This window comes from Ursus maritimus, unplaced genomic scaffold, assembly GCF_017311325.1.
Source record: "Ursus maritimus isolate PB19 unplaced genomic scaffold, ASM1731132v1 scaffold_31, whole genome shotgun sequence".
NCBI classification, from domain to species: Eukaryota; Metazoa; Chordata; class Mammalia; order Carnivora; family Ursidae; genus Ursus; species Ursus maritimus.
The window spans coordinates 5553397-5559607 of record NW_024425675.1 but is presented as its reverse complement, the minus strand read 5'-3'; the positions used below and the strand labels follow the sequence as shown (position 1 = coordinate 5559607).

The window sequence follows — 6211 nt, the reverse complement described above, 5'->3', positions numbered from 1 at the left end:
CGTCCCTGAGGGCTGCCTACTTTCACAGAGCCACTGGAGGACGATGACTAAAAGGGGAACTTGGCTGCCCGGGTTTATTTCTCCATTTCTTACAGTCATTTCCCCTCTGGGGCAAACCTAGAAAAAACGAGTGGCTGTAGCTGGTTCGGGAGCAGAGATGCCAGGGGCCCCAGGGGGCTTACGATCCTCTGATCTCTCAGCTTCCCTCACTCAGTTCTGAGATTTATCCAGAAAAAGCACTTTCCTGTCCGTCTGTGGAACGATTATATAAATGTAACATTTCATCTACATCAGCTCCTGGAGGCTTTGGCATCAGACTGACTTTACTGCTGAAGGAACAGAACGCAATCCATTTAGGGGACCAGGAACATCTCAAAAATGTCCTTTCTTCCCGTTCCAGCTGCTCCATGATGACATTTACACAAAATGAGATAAGATAATAACATTTTTTGAGAACCCTGATTCTCCGGCTCTGAGCCACAGAATGAAATTAGCTCAATTTAATTACACGTAACAAATGGCTGTGCTCATCTCCGTGGTGTGCAGCAATCCCGAGAGTCCTTTGTGGGCTCCCTGCCTCTACCCACCCCCATGAGACCATCTGGGGGGCGGACATGTCTCCCTCAGGGCCATCCCCAAAAGAGAACGAGCTGTGATCCAGGCGTCCTCTGATGTTTGTTTATCTTGGTGACGGTTGCTAGGGCCAGCCAGTGGATTGCCCTGAGCAGAAGCGTGGTGCTGCAGAAATGAAGAGCCCCAGAGAGCTCCCAGGCTATCTGCCCCAGAGTACGTGGGACTTCCACAGGCCACAGCTGTTCCCCTGGGACCACACTCAGGCTTCTCATAGTTACTGGCCTTGCCCCAGGAAGCCAGGGGGCAACCACGCAGCTTATGCCCCCAAGTCCTCCAAAAGCCTGCCCCAAGGGGCAGATGCGGTGCAGTGGGGACCCCTTCTGCCTGAGCTCCAGCCACTCTTGGGCCCCCGATCACAAAAGACTTCGGGTTCTTGGGCACAGTTATTTCTGGCCTATGGCCTGTCTGTGAGCTCACGGTGTCTCTACATTTGCCCAGCAGTATTTATCTAGCACTTTCTGGGCCAGGCGCTGATAAGTGCTGGGGGTTCAGAAATAAGACACAGTCGCTGCCCTTCAGGGAGCTGGGACTCCAATCACCCGGAAGGACGAGATACCCGCTGCTCTCTCACCACAGTGATGCAGGACTACCCTGGAGGGTTTTGTCTCCCTCCTCCTCCGAATTCAGAATATCCTTAGATACACAGCTTTCTGAGTTGCTCAGCAAAACATACAAGACGGCTTCTGGCCTCTGGCTTCCCCCTGACGGGCACAAGGTCAGCACTTCCCAAAATGTGAGAAAAACAACAGCTAAATATACGCTCCTACAAAGGGTAGGTCGATGGGAATGAGGTGTCCCCAGGCAGCGCCAGTCACAGGCAGATAAAAAGGTGAGACCCAAGGGCTTTGGGGCTGGCTCGCGGTCGTGGCTCTGCAGGCTGGCCCACCCGGGCTGAACAAGGCTGACGATCTTCCCTGCAACCCGTGAGAGCCGACAGGCCCAAGCGAGGAAGGCAGGTTCTTGAATCGAGGTTATTTGGAGTTAATAACTTTGATTTGTCTGTGCACAATGACAGCAGCCATTTCACTAGAAGACACGAGATGCGCAGGACCCCTTGAGATGAAAGAAACTGCCCTGCCCTCTCCAACCGTGTCATTTTCTCTTGTTGACTGTGAGTAAAATTGCTTGGATGATGGTCAGTTTGTGCCATAGGTCCGGGACGCAACTGTAAGTGTGGGGGAGGCGGGGTGGGGGATCACTGCATCCTTCCAGGAGGTAGGAACCTCGGAAGTGGAGATTCCAGGAATCCAGGAAGGGAAGTGATTTCTGGAGGGGTGTGGCTGCCTGCCAGGGGCTGATCTGACATTGTTCGGCACCAACCCTCCCGGCCCCTGGGCTGAACACCCCAACAGAAAAACAGGATGCCCTGCAAAGTGCTGAGCACAGACCAGAATTAGCCTGTCTTCCCCAACATCCTTCCCCTTTCCCTGCTGAGACAGAAGGGATACAGGTGGGGGTGAGCGCCAGGTTTCTGCGAAGGGGAAACGGGGGCACCCGTGGCACTGGAGGGGAAGGCAAGGGTTTGGGGGGTGAGTCAGTTCCGGGCTCAGCACTCCCCCCGCTAGAGGGCTTTCGTTCTCGGTCCCCGATCTGTAAATGGGGCTGAGGGCTCCAGACATGCCAGCCTTCCCCTGCCTGGGCCAGCTGGTGGTGGATGATGCTTGCCATCCGGCAGGCCTGGCACCTCCCCAGTGTCTAGCATGCTGACAAGATGGACCAGGGAGAGGAGAGCAGGAGGGAGCAGCTCCTGCTTCTCCACCCCTAGCTGTGGATGGCCCGCAGCTGCCCCAAACCCTGCAAAGCCCTCCTCCACCCTCCACCCTCCCCCACCTTCATGTGCCCACAAATCGCAAGCCTGTGTGGCCACCCCATGAGCTTCTCCAGGCTGCAAATTGGAACCAACCAAGACAATCCAAGCCAAAAAACCCCAGAGATGCTGGCCAAGTGCAGGACTGTGGGCAATGGAAATGGTTCGGGGGTCCTGGCCATGGGTTCTAGTCCCCTGCCACCTCCCGCCCCCCGCCCCGCCCGCAGCCTTCCTCCGCGAACTTGGCCGAGACATGTTCTCCCTGAGCCTTGGTTTCCTTGTCTGAACCATGGGGAATTGGCTTTGTGAGCACGGCCCATGAACGAGGGCTCTGAGAGTCCTGGCTGCAGGCTTAGTGCCCTGTCTGCCTGCGGGCTGAGATGTCTCCCAGGCGCCGCCACCCCAGCCTGGCCACAGGGCTGCGAGGGTTCATGTCCCAGGGCAACCAGACCCATTCTCCTCACCCTATTAATCTTCATTACAGTCCTCCCCAGGCCAGGGCGGCTTGCTGTGCGGCAGGCACTGGGATTCCACCTGCTTCTCGGCAAAATAGGAGGTGCCCTCCTCGCTTGTTTCCCCAGAGCAGGTGGAACGAAGCACTTTCTCAGCTACTAGACCAGGCAACCTGTTCCTGGAAATCATGTTATCTGCTCTCCATCCTTCTCCCCCTCTCTCCTCTTCCTTCCAACAGCAAGGGGGAATGCTGTCAAGCGCCCCATCATTCTCATCTGTGACCCACCAGCCTATAAATTATAACAATCTTTCCATAAAGTGACTGGGTAGAATCCATTGCAATTTTAATCGTACATATCCCTTCATTAGGTATTCTACAAAAAGAAATACCTAAGGATGTGTGTGCAAAGTTGTTTCTTGCAACATTATTTAAAGTGACAATAAAAGGAAATAAGCTATTTATCCCACTGGGGAGGGGTAGAAGAAATTAGAGTGCCTCCAACTAGCAAATCCATACTATGAGATATACAGTTATTAAAAAGAACAGTTTAGAGCTGCACATAGTTACCAATAAACCGATTCATTATGCATTGGAAACAAGCAAATTGTAGAAAATATTGTGTATAGAATGATCTCATTTTAAAAAATTGAAAGTGGTTAGGGAGACAGAAAGCTTTGCATATTTATTAATGACGCCCAAGAAAGGCGTGAAAGAATGCACATCTGTTAGTATGAGTTCCAGGTGGGGGGGGGTCCATAGAAGTCTCTCTTTACATGTCTTTGTATCACCTGATTTGTTATCAAAATACTTTGTATCACAAGTATTTTGAAATTTTAAAAAATTGATATAGTAGAAAGCTTGATGAAAAAAAATGTGGCAGAGGCTGTTTGCTGTCCCCTCACTAATCATTCACTTTTTATGCCACAGTAATAGCCCTGTCAATATTCAGCTACGTTTGTGGCCACATTTCTCTGCCTTCCTGTAGCCAATGGAGTGTGAAGAAGGGAAGTGTGCCACATCTGGGACAAGATCCCTTAAAGAAAGTGTCATGCCCCTCCTTCTGGTGTCTTCCATCCTGCTCTGGAGACGTTGACTCACCTTGGACCTGGGGGCACAGAACTGCGCCCAGATGGCTGAGCAGGTGGCTGGGAGAGCCTGATTTGGGGACCATCCCTACTGCCCCCAAATGCCTTCATCCAGACTTTGACCGCAGAGGGAAGGAAACCTGATCTTGTTTCAGCCATCGTTATTTGGGATCTCTTTCACGTGCAGCCAAAAAGAATCCTCCCGAAAGTGAAAAATGGAAAACTAGACTCCTATCCTTATCATCAGAGATCCTGCCATGATGCCACACTCGGGGATTCAGGGGGACACCCAGGAACTTGACATGCCAGCGGGGAACAGAGAGAAGCCGGCAGCCGGGAGCTGCTCAGAGATCCCCTGCGGAGTCACACGGCCAGCGCGGGCGCCGAGGACACCGGATTCTCTCTGCTGGAGTAGGACCTGGCCCTGAGCTGGGCTGCCTTCACTTCCCGCTGCGGACCTCCTTGGAACAGAGGCTCAGTGACCTCAGTAATGCCTGTAGGCCGAGAACAGGCTCTGGAAGAGTCCTGGGCAGGAATGGGCCCCTCTGTCCTCCCAGTGCGAGTCTAGATGGGGCGGCAACTCCCTTCCCTTGCTTCTCAGAGTGCGGCATTTTACCACCCCTTCGCTGCCTTGGCCTTGGAGGTCAGACCTTCTGGAAGGAAAGGCAATCCTGCAGTGAGTTTTGGCAAAAACTGAGCTTTGCCTCCTCTCTCGGCTGTAATTCACCCCTGCCGTGGGGAAGACATGAACTCTTCCAAGGAAAGGTGCTGACTTGCTGCTACGGGGAGAAGTTGTGCTCCCTGCTGGAGAGCGGCAGCGTGGGGCACTCTGTGCTGTCTCTGTGGTTTCTGCAGTGCCAGTGAAAGAAGGGAGGGGAAGCGTTCTCGTCCATCAGACAGACAAACCAAGACCCAGAGCCCAGCATCGCCCTCCCTCACCTGTCTTAGTCAAGGAACGGGACCTCGTAACTCCGACTGCCAACATTTTCTGACTGACTTGGGTTTTGTGTCAAACTTCAAGACTGTCTTGGAAAGGCTCTGATTAACCTCAGGCCATATGGTACCCCAAGTCCTACCTCCACCCCACGTGGACTGCGGGGCTGCTCGTGGAAGGCTTTCCAAGGGAAGAAAGAGGAAATGTTAGCTTCTATCGGGACGGGCAGCCCAAGGCTGGCAGTGCTCCTTCCTGGCTCCAGGCAGAGAGCACACTCACGCCCTTCCCTCGCCTGTGACCCCTGGCGGCGTTGCCGAGGCCGCCGGGAGGCACCGTGGGGTCCGCGTCTGTCCTCCCAGCAAACTAGAAGTTTGATCATTCGTATCCAACTTCTTTGACACTTGTGACTAGTTAGAGAGGGCCCACCATTGGGCCATATCTGTCTCTTGAAACGCAAACTAATAATTTAAAAAGACTGTGATAATGTGTAGTCTATCTTAAAAAAATGAAAATCTCCAGGCTCCCATTTGAATATCAGCAAGTACTGTGCTAATTACAAAGTGTGCTTATCTAATCATAAAAGCAAGTCTAACAAGAATTCATTAAACATTGCATCTTGTTTGAATTGCTTAAAGGTATTAAGACAACTTCTTTTGAAATTTTTTTATCTGCTTTTATCACTGATTTGAGACTGAAATTAAGACTGTTCCTCAATAACATTACCCCTAGAGACTTTATTGCAAAACTGGTGCCTGAGCATGTTTGTGGGGGGAAAGGGAGGACCGAATCTGGATTTTCATCATATCTCATTCCACAGGAACTGCCGTGCTGGGCTCTAGCCATCAACACAGTTTGTCTTCCTATGTGTTCACACACTTGAATTTTAGACAGATCAGTTCACGATTAGAAAGCAAACACCATGAGAACATGGCCCATTGCAACTCACCTGCTCAGGGTTCTTGGGTTCCAAGGTAAAGCTGGAAAGTCCAGTCAGATTTCTTTAAGGACATTCCATTTCTCAGCTACTGTGTATTAGCCAAACCCAGTCTGTATTGGGTTCTTTTTTCTTTTTTTAAGATTTTATTTATTCATTCGATAGAGAGAGAGAGAGCCAGCGAGAGAAGGAACACAAGCAGGGGGAGTGGGAGAGAAAGAAGCAGGCTCCCAGGAGCCCGATGCGGGGCTCGATCCCAGAATGCCAGGATCACGCCCTGAGCCGAAGGCAGACGCTTAATAGTCATTAAGGCGCCCCTGTATTGGTTTCTTATGTTACACACCAAATTACCACAAGCTTAATG

The 6211-nt window shown here is 51.7% G+C and overlaps 1 long non-coding RNA gene across 1 annotated transcript; it reads left to right on the top strand.

Annotated features, from left to right (window-relative positions):
• Positions 1 to 790: 790 nt before the first annotated feature.
• On the top strand, positions 791 to 5599 carry LOC103656503. The gene is made up of 3 exons (XR_566639.2): positions 791 to 1462; positions 1649 to 1744; positions 3822 to 5599. It is a non-coding gene; the product is annotated as an uncharacterized LOC103656503 (long non-coding RNA).
• The last annotated feature ends 612 nt before the right edge of the window (positions 5600 to 6211 follow it).